General features: G+C 28.0%; 1 protein-coding gene across 3 annotated transcripts in view; it reads left to right on the top strand.

Annotated features, from left to right (window-relative positions):
• The first annotated feature begins 399 nt into the window (after positions 1-399).
• LOC142324702 (nucleolar protein 6-like) overlaps positions 400-15,581 on the top strand; it is a 114,892-nt gene continuing 99,710 nt past the window's right edge. For all 3 annotated transcript variants that reach the window (XM_075365612.1, XM_075365611.1, XM_075365613.1), the window contains exon 1: positions 400-588. The gene's annotated coding sequence lies outside the window, so the exon portion shown is untranslated. The remainder of the gene's footprint in view (positions 589-15,581) is intronic.

The following is a 15,581-nucleotide window of genomic DNA, read 5'->3' on the forward strand; positions in this document are numbered from 1 at the left end:
ATGAAGAGAATTTAAGGGGAATGTGTGAAATTAAATGTAATGAATGTAATAAAATTTATATTGATAAAACTAACAATTTAAAAAAAAACATTTATGGAAGATTAAAATGCTTAGAGAAACTGAAAGAGGTGTCTAACGTAGCCGCTAATTTGTTGCAGTGTAAGCGTAAGTATTACTGATTATAAAAATAATTTAAAAAAATTTCAAATTTTTTACAACAGTAAAAAATGAGTATGCTTGAAAAATATTATATTTATAAATTTAAACAAAAGTGTGAAATGATTAATCAACAGATCGTTGTTGAAGATGATGTTTTAATTGAAGATATAGTGGGTTGTAGCAGTTGGCAAATGTTTATGAACGTAGTTTCGTGACGTTTTAAAAGTACATAGTTCCGGTACAGTTAGTTACAATGGCGCTGTGTTTACGAGTTTTGTGATGTCTTTGTTTTATGTTTTTTAAGCTTTTATTTCTTTTTGGTTTTTGTTGATTTGAATGTAGAATTATGTACCTATTGATGATACGAGTTTCGAATAAGAAAAGTCGAATATTTCTATTACTTTTTTTTCTCTGTTAACGAGTTTGGTGGTAAGTTTGATATGTATATTTATATAAGATAATCTATCCATTCCTGATATATATTTATAAGAAGTCTACCAAAATACTTATAACATTAAGTTTACATTACATAAATATGCTCTAAGGCAGTTGTAACAATATTAATTAGTTTATGAACGATTTTCCAGACTTACGGACGTTGGCATTTTTTAAACAGAATTCTCTTTCCGTAAAATCGGATTTGGGCATTTTTTGAATAAAATTCTGAAGTCCGTAAAACCGGACGTTGGTTTTATAAGGGTTTAAGTTTACATTATTGTATTCGTAAATATGCTGTATATCATCACCAGGCAGAATATGTTCTAGCCTCAATCAACTTCTAATAAAATATCTGTTGTCGTAATTTACCATTCTATCTTAATTAAATTATTCTTAAGTTCTCTGTGATAGTTGACTAGGGACTCTTTGTTTCCTTTCCAGAAGATTGCAAAAAAAACCTGTCTTAGGTATTTGTATGGTCAACTTGTTTATTCTAAAATTTAGAATCGATTCTTTGTTTATAATAAACATGTTTATTTTGAAACTATCAAAATAGTTTTCTCAACTTAGGTTGATTGGTTAGGAAATTTTAGAAATATGATCAATTTTCAAACGTCCACATTTCATCCATTTTTTACAATATCAAATCCATTTTTTGTAACCTTTATCCCTTAATTGCAATGAAAAGAGTTTTTTTTTAATCCTATGCATAAGCTTGAAATTCCCGTTTATTTTTCTGATGTTTCGTTTTCTTTCTTCCAGATGAGATAAAAATATCTTTTCATTTTAGCGCATCTGGTTTCTTTCTTCACTCCATTTTAAAACTGGATTTGATATTTTCTTTTCAACTTAAGGGTTCTTTATTCCTTTTGTCATATCTTTATACTGGAGATATGAATTATTTTAATAAAAACTGTTTGAGTATTCTGTAATAATATTACTTTAAGGAAAAAGAAAATAATGAAAATATAAGACATATTGTAATTCCATGAATGATGTTATAAATCAATTTAAACAAGAACTGTGATTTACTATTTACAGAAATATATTTGTTAGCTTGTTTCTTGAAATTTCCTTAAAGTCTCTTAATTTTGAATTTTATCAATTCACTAATTGTAAAAATATTTTAGAAGACTAATTTACTTTTCTAAATTAGTTTTTTGTTGTTGTTTAAACGATTTTCCACTTGCTTAATTAGGAAGTTGTTCGATTTTAATTTTAAAAGACAACTTTTTGTGTCGTACTTTTTCAACTTGTTCAAATTTAAAAAAAGTGAATGCATATATATATTGAAGTGTTGTGTTATTAAATAGCTACTAATATTTTACTATGCCCTTTCTTTTTCATGTTAATCCTTTATTCAACCTCATGCATTATGTATCCATTTTAACTTCTGCTTCTATTCCTCTGTTACTCTCACCACGTCTTCACATTTCTGCTTACATTCTCCCTCATCTTAATTATCCATCATCTCCTGGGTCCTTCTTTGGTCTTATTCCTTTCTTCTTTGTTTTTCCTGTAATTACCATTCAGATAGTACTTAAGAGGATGAATGAGGATTGATATGTATGAGTGTAAATGAAGCGTACTCTTGTACCCTCTCAGTTCGACCATTCCTGAGATGTCTGGTTAATTGAAACCTAACCACCGGTCCACGATCTAGTATTCAAATCCGTGTAAAATTAACTGACTTTACTAGGACTTGAACGCTGGAAACTTTTGACTTCCAAAAGAGCTGATTTGGGAAGACGTGTTCACCACTAGTCCAAGCCGGGGGGGTTTGATCTTATTCCTGCCAACATTATTCCTACAGTCTTATCATTCTCTCTATTTACTTCAAATTATCTGCATCTACAAATTCTTTTCCATACTAGTAACTCCTTAATTTTCTCTGCTTGTTTTTGCCATCACATCCTCTCTTTTCTAATTAATTTTACTTTCTCCTAAATTTCATTATTTCTGTTTTTACTTATTTTAAAATTGAATTTGTTACCAATAAAACATTCATTATTTCCTGCAAAATGTTTTATCAAACTTTAGAAAAAAGTGGAGATTTCAATTCATCTTGTATTTTCTTATATTTTTTATTTTTTTATATTTTTTTTATAATATACGTATTTTACAACCCAAATAACAATATCGTTGCATAAATCCTTTTTAAAAGATTGTTAGTTTTACCAATATAAATCTTATAACATCTTATTTGATACATTCCCCTTTCCATCATTTTTGTTATTATTATTCCTAATATATTTTTATATGATAATTTGGGTTGAATTGTATTTTTATGTTATGTTTTTATTTTTTTTATAATACGGCAGCTTTTTGATTTAGCCCATACAATATTTAAGAAAAAGTATTAAATTAAACATAATTAACTTTTAAAAGCTAGTAAATAAATTGATGTTAAAAAACCATGTAAAAAAAAATATTTATGCAATTATTTAACACTTCAATGGAGCTACTGGGCTGTTAGACCAGAGGTAAATTTCGTTTTGCAATAGTGGCAATCCTGTTTTGCTAAGATTGCTGCCTGTCTCACTACCTTCTTATACGACCCCCCATCACCTTACCAAAGATTTTTTTTTAGTTATGATTAATCATTTAGCGGTGGCATGTCGATAACTCCATACCCGGTAGCTCCAGTAACATATAGTTTCTCTATGGTCTGTTATACCAGATAGCTACAGTAACAGTGTGAACTTATAATGTTAGTTTGTGGGAAAAAATGGATCGTCCTTCTACGACTCAATCTGTGTATACGTGATGAACAATTTGTAGAATGAATTTGGGTGTTAGACACCTAGCAATTCATTAACTCACCTAGCAGTTCATTAACTGCTAGGTGATGAATCAGTTTGTGAGGAAGAATTTTGTTTCTTCAAATGTAGATATAGACTCAGCAGGGACTGCAGGACTGCTTCTTATTCAGAAAGTGATGACGAATCGGTAGAAAACAGCCATGAGTATATCCAAGATTGAGCATGATGTAGATTTACAACAGCCTGACTTCTACTACGGTATTTGTAAAATGAAAAATAATTGTGTAGAGGCACCTGGTTTTCAGTGGAGTAGTCTCTTCTATAGGTTTCTCAACCTTGCTAGTATCAACAGTTTTTTTTTTCATGTGCTTTGTTGAATGTCCAATGGTCACACATTTCAATTTTGTCAAAGATTTGGGAAATGATTTGATCAAACCACACCTTCAGTGAAGGCTTGAAACAACTAATCTACGGCGCGATGTAAAACACAGCATCATGATTGCTCTATGAGGTAACAAACTTCCAGCAATTCCAGAGGGAATTCCTTCCAATCAATTAGAGAAGTGGAAAACCTGCAGCAATTGCCCATTTGCAAAAGAGAGATAAAACCCATTATAAGTGTATAAAGTGTTCCAGTGATATTTGTCTGGAATGTAGCCAAAAGGTTTGTAATAACTTTGCAGTCATATGTATGTAAACTGGAAATCTTTTTCAGTTCAAATATATGTATGTCTTCAAGAGATTTTTGTATTTTTTTTTAAATGTATTTTTCTATTTTTTGTATAAAAAGCAAACGTTATGGCACTTTTTGTATTTGTAATTCTTTTTACTATCTTGGATAAAAAATATTTATAAAAAAATTCTATGAAAAATGTTTATTTTTTATACAAGTAATATTTTGTGTTTTTATAAACCAATTCATTGTTTTTGCATGTATCTTTTGTATTCTTACATGAAGAATCTAGAGTGTTAAATTTTTTATTTCTTTTGTTATTCTGTGCTGTAGAACTGTGATATATTTGTTACTGTATTTTTATTTATAAACATTTTGGTTTATCAGTGTGTGTGCTCTCCTATATTACATCTATTCAAAAAAGATGATTTTAGTTAGTTGGAATGATACCTCCCATCTGTTGATAGATATGAAACTTATTATGGTGATACGCCAAGGTTTCCACTGACCAAACGCATAAGAACATAGAAATAAAAGAAAATTTCATTATCTTTAAATCGTGTAATATCTGTCTAATACAGTATAAGAAAGTATATATCAATTTAAGAGGTAGATCTTTTGGGTGATTAACACATTCACTTTTGACACATTCCCCTCTCTAGGTAGATCTTAAGCTACATTATTCTTGTTTTATATTTAACAACTCTATTCCTGCCTTCTCACACTTCCGTTACTTTCTTAAAGGACTTGGAGGACTTTCTTAAAGGAATTAACACCGTAATTTTTTGAGTATTTATTTAAATAAATTCAGTAATTATTGCAATTTATTATTTAAATAATCAAGCACTCCTGTTAATTAGTCAAGGTTAGCGAGCAAAGCAGCGTAGGTTAAGTTTGGTTAAATTATATTTATAAAATAAATAAATATAAATAACCGTTTATTAAAATTAATAAAGAGACTGTTTTGAATCTATGTTAAACTCTATATCGGCCCATTTTCCACCGAAATCCGATCGACTACTTGTTTTTAAATAAAGCTGTAGCTGCGGTGGCATTAATACGTAATTACCACTTCATTTACTACAAAATGAAACCATACTCTTTTGCTTGGAAGGGTTAAGTAGAACAGAAACGTTTAACTTGTCGATGTAATTAGATTTTTATTAAAATTACTCAATATTTCCCTATGGATTTACAATATTATAGCTTAGAAGTCCTTCAAAAAGTAAAATATTTAAATTTTTGTGAATTAAAATCTGGCTGTTAGATCACGGTTTGGTAAATGTAAATGTGTATTGTGTAGCCCAATAGATATTAGTAAATTTAAAATTCTAATATTTCATGCATTATTATTAATGCGCTTAAAAAAAATGTTTATTCCTAAAAAAATATCATTATCAACATGTTTCAAATCAAGAATTAGAATATGATTCCCACGGAATAATATAAAGTACTAAATACAAAAGTGTTTTTAATAATTTAACAGATCAATTTTTTGGAAATTAAATTGTAAGATTTTTGTACAAATATATTTCTTATTTGAGTTTTTAAATTTTCTGATTTATGATTTAATAATTAATAACTTCTAATTAAATCTTATTAATCTATTAATGCCTTCCTACTTTTCTTCTAACTCTTTCATGATTTATTCTGTCCTGACTATATTTATTTACTGTCTTCACATAAGTATATAAAAGTTGCTGTTGTGTCATACATCTATTCTAATTATTTCATATTATTTCTCTTTTTTATTAATTAATTATTTACATGTGATGGTGCCCTAATTTCCACACATTTTCCCTTTATCCGTTCCGATAAATGCTAAATACTTCTTTTTATTATACTTTACATTCACGGCACAGTTTATGTAATGTATTATATACTACTAAAAAAACTAAGTTATCATTTTTTTTACCAGATGCTTTTGAAAAAAATACTGTTACTAAATGCGATTAAACTTTTTAATTGATTTTATATTAATTTTCTTTTGAATTTATTAGGATATGCTTGATGTAATTCAAGGAATGACCAGTATTTGTTTCCACATCAGAATAAGATTTTTTTTTAGTGTAGTTTTATACCATTGCGTGATATTGTCTGTAATTAATTAACTACAAGGTTGTTTAATTTCATTTATTCTTAGCGAAATTTAATTTGTAAAATAGTTCATGGTGAAAATTTTTCATTAAATATGTAATTATTAAACAGCTTAATTTTATGTAAATAGTAGAAGTAAAATTAATATTGGTTTCAAGGTAATATTATACAAATAAATATTTTATTCTGATTCATACATTAAATAAAACGCTTATGGAACGCATAGGTATGCTACTTCATTGATAAACAGCATTTACCAGGTTGGATCAAGGGAAACTGTACTAAACTTGATTAAAGTAGCTTTTAAAACAAAAAAAGGCTTTAACCACAATAACTAATAATTTAAATATAAACATGAGATAATATGGTAAATATTTGAAGATACTAAATATGTTAAATAAAAGCATTAATGATCATTTTCTGAGCACATATTTATGTAAACGTATAAAATTCAGGTCTTTTTTATTTTATTTTCTTAATGTAATGTAGAAATTTATCTAAAGGTAATATTTAGTTTTCTAAAAGAAAATCTTTTAATTTTGTTTTAAATATATTGGTGGGAAGATTGTTTTAACAGATAATTAATTTAATAGAAATTTCAATTGAAGTGTAATAAGGGGCTTTCTTATAAGCCAAAGTATTGTATCGAGTTAACATGTAAACAATTGTCTGGTTTCATAATCATCATCATATGATTATCTGTGCTTAGACAAGTCCCTTGCACCATGTCTGCCTATTCTTCTCTATTCCCAGTTAAAATTTTATTACCTTAATATTTCCCATTTCCTTTTAGGTTGTCTATAATCTTTGCTTGTTTCCAGCCTTTCTCTTTTGCACCTTCTAGCATCACTTAGGATTGTACTTTTTTCTCATTATGTTTTGCGCCAGTTGGTTTTTTATTCTGAATTAATGAGTTAATAATATACAGTTTCTCCTTGATCGTTCCCGATAAATGCTAAATATGTCCTATTATTCCTGATGGTTCATGTTAGGTCCTATTATTCATGAATCTTTTTGAACGTATGTAAATAATGATACCTTACTCCTTCTCCTAGGCTAAACGAATCTGTTAGAGCGCTTTACATTCTTGGCGTAGTCTATGTAACTTCTATTCTTGATATTATGTGCTCTTTATGTGTAACATTTTATTATGTAACATATGTTCTTGTTAACTCAGCTCATTACATCTTCATTTTTCACTCTGTCTTAATATCTCCTTCTCCAATCTTCTTCAGATCCACATTTTAAATGCCTCCAGCACTTTTCACTGTTTTATAAATGTGACAATGTTTTATATCTAAACAGAAGTACCTTCCAAATATACCGCTTAACAAGACTGCTTTTTCAAGTTTAACTCTTCTTTGCTATCTAATAACAATTTTTTTTCTATTAAATACTTCCTCAGCCATTGCTGTTCTAATTTTTGGCTCATTTTCACTTATCCTATTCTCTGCACTGTTTTAAATATGACTGGTGTTTTTACTTGCCCGATTCTTTCTTCTTTTGAGCAGCGAGTCATTGATTTATCGTCTTCTATTCTAATTATTTTAATTTTCCTAACATTAATTTTCATTAAATATTCTAGTATATTATCATGTCATTTGCCACATGCATTGTGCTTTCTCTCCTAAAAAGAAAAAATCATTTATGAACCGTGAAATCATTCCCCTTGCTTCTACACTCATTCCTTCATAATCATGTAGAACGTTTTTGAACATATGTAAATAATGTTACCTTACTCCCTCTCCTAGGCCAAACCAATCTGTTAGAGCACCTTAGCAGGTAATTGAAATAATGAAGAATATATACAGATATCATAAATTTCTACATACATAAAACACATTACTGTAGAAACTTTTCCATGCTTGAGTATAAGCCAGAAAAATCAATTTTACAATATAGTAAATTTGGAATTGATTCTTTTTTTCCAATATGATTTAATAAATAATGTAATACTTATTTTAAAAAAAAAATAACTTAATTGCAACAACAAAAAAGTATATAATTTTATACATATGTATATATAATGTTATAAATAAATACAAACGGCAAAGTTAAAAAAATTAGACTAAAGAAAAGTGAACCACCATTAAGACATTATTTATATTAAAAATCTTGTAATCTTTCAAAAAGTTGAAAAAAGGAATACCGATAATGAAGGAATTAGCTGAAATATTAAATTTGAAATTCATTTTGCATGTTTATCGTGTGTGTTTGTAGTCCATGGAACTGAATAAAACTTTTTGCCGTTTCTTAGATCCTGAACAGAGGGATGTTAGAAATTTTTGAATTTTTTTTATAATTTATCTCACCATTTTCTGTATTTTAATTTTTTATTTTGAGGGATGTACAAAGGGAAGTCATATATATTTAAAAACATTTATTCATAATGTAATATATTTAAAAACAGTATTACTCTGTTGAATTAAAAAAAAAAAATTATAGTGGCTTCCTAATTGTAAACAACCAATTTTTTTATATTTAATGTACTATATTTACCTTAACATTCACGAGTTTGTATTTAAATAATTAATAAAGACATATCTATTTTTACATGACTGCCCAAAAAGGAGTGTAATGTTTTTAGGGTGTATGTATGCATGTATGTATCTTTGTTTCACCTTAGCAGCTCAACAACCCAACCAAATTAGATGTGTGACCATGCTTTGGAATCCTTATGTTACGGAGAGTGTCATAGGCTGTATAATTACAGTCTATGACCATTATACAGCCTATGACACATGTATGTTTAATTTAATACAAACATGTTAAACATACATTTAATACATGTATGTTGAATTGTAACTAAAAGGCCACAAAAAATCATTTTTACGAATCTAAATCCATAGTTTATAGTATTTTCATTATCAATTTAAAATATTTAACTTAATCTGATTGTGCTCGATGACTGGAAAAGACTTTTTGATTGAAGACAGATTGATTTAGGAGGAAAGTGAAGTAATTTGGGAACTGATGCTAGGGCTTGAAATAAGGAAAAAACTTCATAGAAACTTAAGGCTCAGAAAATGCTTTGTTATCAAGTTACGGTTAGCGGAAAATTTCGCCTGGATTTCAGTATCCTCAGTGAAATCAGGTCATTCAGAAATTTTTAAGGTTTGACATACAGTAGCTTTGTTAAATCACTATTAAATGCGTAAATGAAATTATCAAAATGTGTAGAGAATTTAATTTTGAGAAAATTTAAGTCATTAAATCAGTGAAAAACAAAAAGAAAGATCAAATTTTATTATTAAAAAGAAAACGTAACAGAAAAATGTGATGAATATAAAAATTAAAAGCGGCTGTTTTTAGTGCAGTAGAGTTTGATCTTCAAAAGATTAGGTTGGCAACAGTAACTGTATGTATGTTTTGAAGATATATTTGAATAGTACTCGTAAGATTGTGGTCATGTGTTAATAAAACCCACCGGTTGGTCTAGTGGTAAAACTCGTGGTAAAAGCCGATTTCAAAGTCGAGAGTTCTAAGGTTCAAATCTAATAAAATTAGTTAGTTAGGAATAGTTAGTTGCTTTCATTCCGGATTTGAATACTAGATCATGGATATCTTGTTCTTTGGTAGTTGGGTGTCAATTAACCACGCGTCTCAGGAATGGTCGGCCTGAGTCTGATAAAAATCGTTTACCTATATATTTACACAGATATTGATGAGTTGCTAATGACTTTAATTGTTGATGCGACTATAAATGAAAAATACGTGCTAATAATAAACATCACCATGTTCAGGTTTTAATTATTCATTTACATGTAACTGAACTAAATATACATGTCTATAATCGGTTTAAATATTTTTTTGTTAAGTGTGAAATCAGATAGATATATAAATTTGTCTTATACAGATTTATTTTCTCTCTTTAAATTGCTGTATTTTAACTTTTCCTACGAGATTTTATTCTTATATCAGAAATATAAAAATTGTTGATTATTTATCTATAAATGAAAAGTAAACTAAGTGTTTCTGTCACTTTCCATTAAACATTTTTATTAGTGCTTGTTCGCATACAATGTTTTTCATATTAATTATAAACTTGATGTCACCAAAATAATTACTTTCTGAAATTTATTAAGTAATAATTTGGTTGTTTATGTCTGTACAAAATTTTAAATTATATAGCTCGTATTTGAAGTATGTACTGACGTCGACAACACTTACTTATTGATGTAACTGCAGGCCTAAAATCTTTTAACATTTTTAAATTTCTGTGATTTTTTTTGCTATAAATTAAATGACAAAAAGAAAGATCAGCGTCTAAGCTTCCAGAGGTTATCAGTTATTTACTTTATGAAAAAATGTTTACATAAACTCTATCTCACTTCCTTGAGATTTCTATTTATCCTAAACTACAAATTTTAAAATATTTAACCTCCACTACCTTTGTATTTTATCCATTTTGTTGTCACTAAATGTGCCTTGAGTAACTTGAGGTTACTCTTTAATTAAAAGTGCGGTGTTTAACAATGACATAGGTTTATTTCTATCCAGAAGAATTAATGTGCTTCTCTGAAGGTCTGTGCGTACTTGATGCTTCTAACCTTGTACACGTCAGCACAAAAGCTTATTTACTTTAAATGTTCATTTTGTTTTTCATAATTTGGTTAAATCATGTATTTTTTTAAACATGTACATCTATGTACTATGTATTTGTTTAACATGTAAATCTGATAAAGCAGATGACATTTAAATCGCATACAGTAGTAGTCACCTTGGGTTTGGAAACTAACCCTAAGTACAGTAATTCTTGCTGCTTGAAGCATATTTTTTGTTCACATATTGTTAATTCTCTTTTACATTATTATTCTTCCATTATGCTAGTTTAAATCTACAAGGCAATGCTGCAAAATATATCATTAAATAGACCATTATAAACTATTCCCGTGGCAGTTGTCCAAGCGGAATATTGTTCAGTCACCAGACAGGTGAATTAAGAAATGGGTTGAAGTGTTGAATCCCAAATGCTAATAAATATGATGACGTTACGCTATAATTCTGCAATAATTACTTCTAGAGCAATACTATTCTACGTTATTTTCAATGAGATGATGTAGCTATTAAAGCATATATCAGATATCTTCTGCTATCACAAACTAGAGAAAAAATGTTTTGGGGTTGTTTCAGGTTTGTACATTACTTCCAGTAGATTGTGTATTGAAAAATAATGAATTTTGTTCAATCTCATTTCCTCCTTATTTATGTTAAACAAAGTACGTAACTCTTTTCTTCTTATTTATGTAAGTCATACAAATATTTTAATTAAGTTGAGTTCAACAGCTTTATAATATATATTTTTCCTTTATAAATACTATTTTTAAGTATTACATTGGGTTTAAAGATGTAAAACAAATAAGTTTTTGAAAGATGTAAATAAATCCGTTCTTAAAAAGATATTATAAATGCACTTATTATTTAAGTTCAATAAGACACATATTCGAACACTTTTTTTTGGTCGTCCAGGCTGGATATGTGAAGACTTAATTTATTGTGGCATTCTTCAGTTAAAGACCAACCGGGTTATGTCTTACAAATCTTTTAACATATCAATTTATGGCTCAATAAAGGAGTTTTACGGTTGCCTATTACCCAATGAAAGCAGCGTACAACTTAACTTCTTCATTATCAACAAGTAATTTTATTTAATTCTTATTATATTTATCATTGTTAATTAAGACTGTTAATTTATAATGAACAGAAAACAATTAATTAGACAGAGAAGATCAATTAAATCCTTTATAACAAGAATCTGTACTTTTTAGAAAAATATAATGTTTCTCAACTTGATAACTGATATTCATCTTTTACAAATTAAATTGAGAAATCTTCAAGCGTTGCAAGGCAAATATGATGCCATTCAAATGCAACTTGAAATTGAAGATGATTTGTGCAGATTGTGTACAGGTTGAAGATGATTTATACAGTTTTGAATGTAAATTGCAATTTGCTTAAAATTATCTATTATTTTAAGCAATCGACCATCGATCAAGAAATTAATGTAGTTACAGCAACTAAGCAAATGCAACTACAACTGATTAATTTACCATTTTTCAGAGGTAATTTTCTTGACTGGCAACATTATTAAGGTTTATTTAGTCATTTAGTATGTAATAGAAATCATTTAAGTAACCTACAAACACTTGATTATTTCTCCTTTGACTATTTCTCCTTAAGGAGATTCCTCCTTAAAGGATGTAAATTTACCATTTACGAATGAAAATTATACAATTGCCAATAGATATATTAAAAAGCCATTTTGACAATAAATATTTAATTGCATCCCATAATGTAGATTGTATTTTACTACTAAATTCTATTAAGTGAGAATCATTGGATAATTTATCCAAATTCATCATTGAAGTATCTTCATATGTCAGTGCCCTTGAACCAAGAATAATCCAATCAATACGTATGAATTTATTGTTAAATTGTTAACATCAAAGTTAGATTACGGAAGGAGAAACTTTCAACTCAACAAGATTTCCCATTCTCAAAGATTGCATAGAATTCCTTGAATTTTAGAAGACAGATGCTTGAAAATATTAATGCAAATAAGTCAAACCAGCAAGACATTTCAAGACATATTTCCAAGGGACCAACGAGATACAACAATGGAACAAAATCCTGTACAAATGTTTTAATATAAATGGTAATAAGAAATTCAAGGAAAATAATTTTAGTTATTCAAAATTTAATTATAAACAATGTCTAATTTGTAATTCTAATCGTTATTTACATTGTAGTAAGAAATTTTTAATCTTTCTTATTGAAGAACTGAAGGAATTTCTGGAACATCATAATTGTTTAGTAAAGTTTCAAATGTTTAGTTCAGTTCGTCTTTCAGTTGACGAATATTATTTTCTAAACATGTATGTGAGATTTTTTCTCAAAAACATAACGCACTTATTCATATAAATAATATTAATTCTAAATTAAAAGACTATAAGTCTGACAATAATCATACCTCATTTAAGTTGCGATCAAATAAAAACATAATTAATTTTATCTACTGTATTATGTATTACCAATGATGTACATGGTAATACTCATACATGTCGAATTTACTAGATTCTGGCAGTCAAGCAAATTTTTGTACTTAGGAATTCATATGAAGCTTAGAACTTCCATTTATGAAAAATATTCCGATGTTAGGAATGAATAACATGCTTTCTCATTCTGAATATTGTCTTGAATTGACACTGCATTCTTTATATATGATTTTTTCATTCCAATTGCAACGTGCTATTTTAACAGAAATAACAGATACCCTACTGACACATGTACCTTTGATATATTGCATTTTAATTTGCTTCATAATGTGTTTCTTGCAGTTCCTAAATTTAATATAACAAATAAAATTTACATCCTTATTGAAGCACAATTTTACTTAAATTTTATTTTACCTACAAAATTTATTTGAAACTTTAAATATCCTGTTTTCCAAGAAAACAAATTGGAATATATTCTTAGTGGTTGTTTCCCTATTAACTCTAAGAGCAATAATACTATTACATCTTTTATTTTTCTCGAAAGGATTCTACAAACCTTTCGACTGTACTTAAGAACTTAGGAAAATTGAGGAATTTAATACTGATATTCCATTTAATGAAAGTTATATTTGTGAAAAAACCTTTTCAATTCAATTCTACTCGAAAAAATCAAGCTAGATTTGTAGTGACATTACCGTGTAAACCCAACACTATAAGGTTAGGTGATTCATAAGTGGAAAGAAACAATTTTTATCGTTGGAAAGAAGGGTAAATAATGATCTCAATCTTAAACATGACTATTATGACTTTGGTCATATGTTATTACGTAACTCCGATAATATGTTAATCGACAAATCAAATGTATGATAATTACCCCATCATCCGGTATTTAAATCTACTAGTCTTAACAACCAAACTTTGGTGTGTGGTCTTTGATTGTTCTCTAAAATCACTAGCGGTTTATCTCTAGTGATTTTAGAGATAAACGATACTCTATTTTAGATTTTAACGATAATCTATCAGGTGGGCCTGTTGTCCAACAAAATTTATTTTCTATTTTGTTGGAAACCAGTCAGGAAAGGATATTTTAAAACAAAAATTATTTCCAGAAATGAAGAATATGAACAACTTAAAGTTTTGCACGAAAGAGAAGTTGGTTTTCCTCAAATTTATGATATAAAAGGTTTTGTCTTGTGCATTATAATGGTGCTTTGTGGTTAGTTTGTGTATTATCTAGAAAAGAATCAACAGAAGAAGCGGAAGTAAGTTTTCCTCACTTTCAAGGTCCATCTCCTTTTTATGTTTTTCCAGCACACAGTGATATTTTAATATTACCTTGACAGGAAATACTAACAGAAGTTAATCCGTAAACTGTTTCTGGACATAGATACACATTATCTGAAAAGGAAATTACTTGGGCAAATGAAAAACTTCATTTGGTATTTCAAATAACCAAATAAACACTTTTAAAATTTAACTCGATACCAGAATGTTCTTGGTATAATTTTTAAGTAGCAATAATTAAAAGCCAATGAAAATATCAGATTACATTTATTAAATCATTATAAAAAATTTAATTATTTAGAAGCATTACTTTGAAAAATTAATTAGTACGTTACCATTCTCTCTTTTTTTGATTAGGTTCTGGAATCGCTGCAAGATATTTCTTCAGAGGATGATATATATGAATATAAATGGAGTTTAGTCTTGTACAGTCAGGTTAACCATTCCTGAGATAGGCAGTTAATTGTAACCCAATACCAATATCCTTAATCTAGTAAAATTCAAATCTGTATAAAAGTACATATCTGTACTGCCTTTACTAGGATTTGAACCTTAGAACTTTCTTTTAAACAGATTTGAATACTAGATCATTAATAACGGTGTTTTCCTTTTGCGGTTGAGTTTCAATTACAACCACACATCCTAGGAATGGTTGACCTGAGATTGTACATGACTAAATTTCATTTATGTTCATACATATAATCCTCTGAAGTAATACGTTACATTCCAGAGACTAATCAGAAAAAGACAGTACATTAGCGTTAATCAATACATAAGTGCTGTTGATTTATTTTATGAAACTATTGTTAAAATTAATATAAACTAAATATATTTATTTAAAATAATTGCTACTGGAGTGAAACTGTTAATTTAAGAATTTATAAAACTTTAATTTGAAATTCTTATTGATTTGCCTTACTTTCTGTATACTGTGCAAGATTTTAATATTGTCAAAATGTACAAATCGCGAATGCCATAACTGTAATTATTTAAAGATCTGCTTTATTATATTTTAATTATTAGTCATACAGATATTATTCATATTATTGTATCTCTTCTATTAGAAGAAATAAGTCTTGAGAATTATATTTTATACATAATTATGTTTTATACTTGTGTTTTTATGATCACTTAAAAATGTTTGAGATTTATTGTTTTACATACATATTTATT

The sequence above is a fragment of the Lycorma delicatula genome, chromosome 5 (genome assembly GCF_047948215.1).
Source record: "Lycorma delicatula isolate Av1 chromosome 5, ASM4794821v1, whole genome shotgun sequence".
Taxonomy (NCBI): Eukaryota; Metazoa; Arthropoda; class Insecta; order Hemiptera; family Fulgoridae; genus Lycorma; species Lycorma delicatula.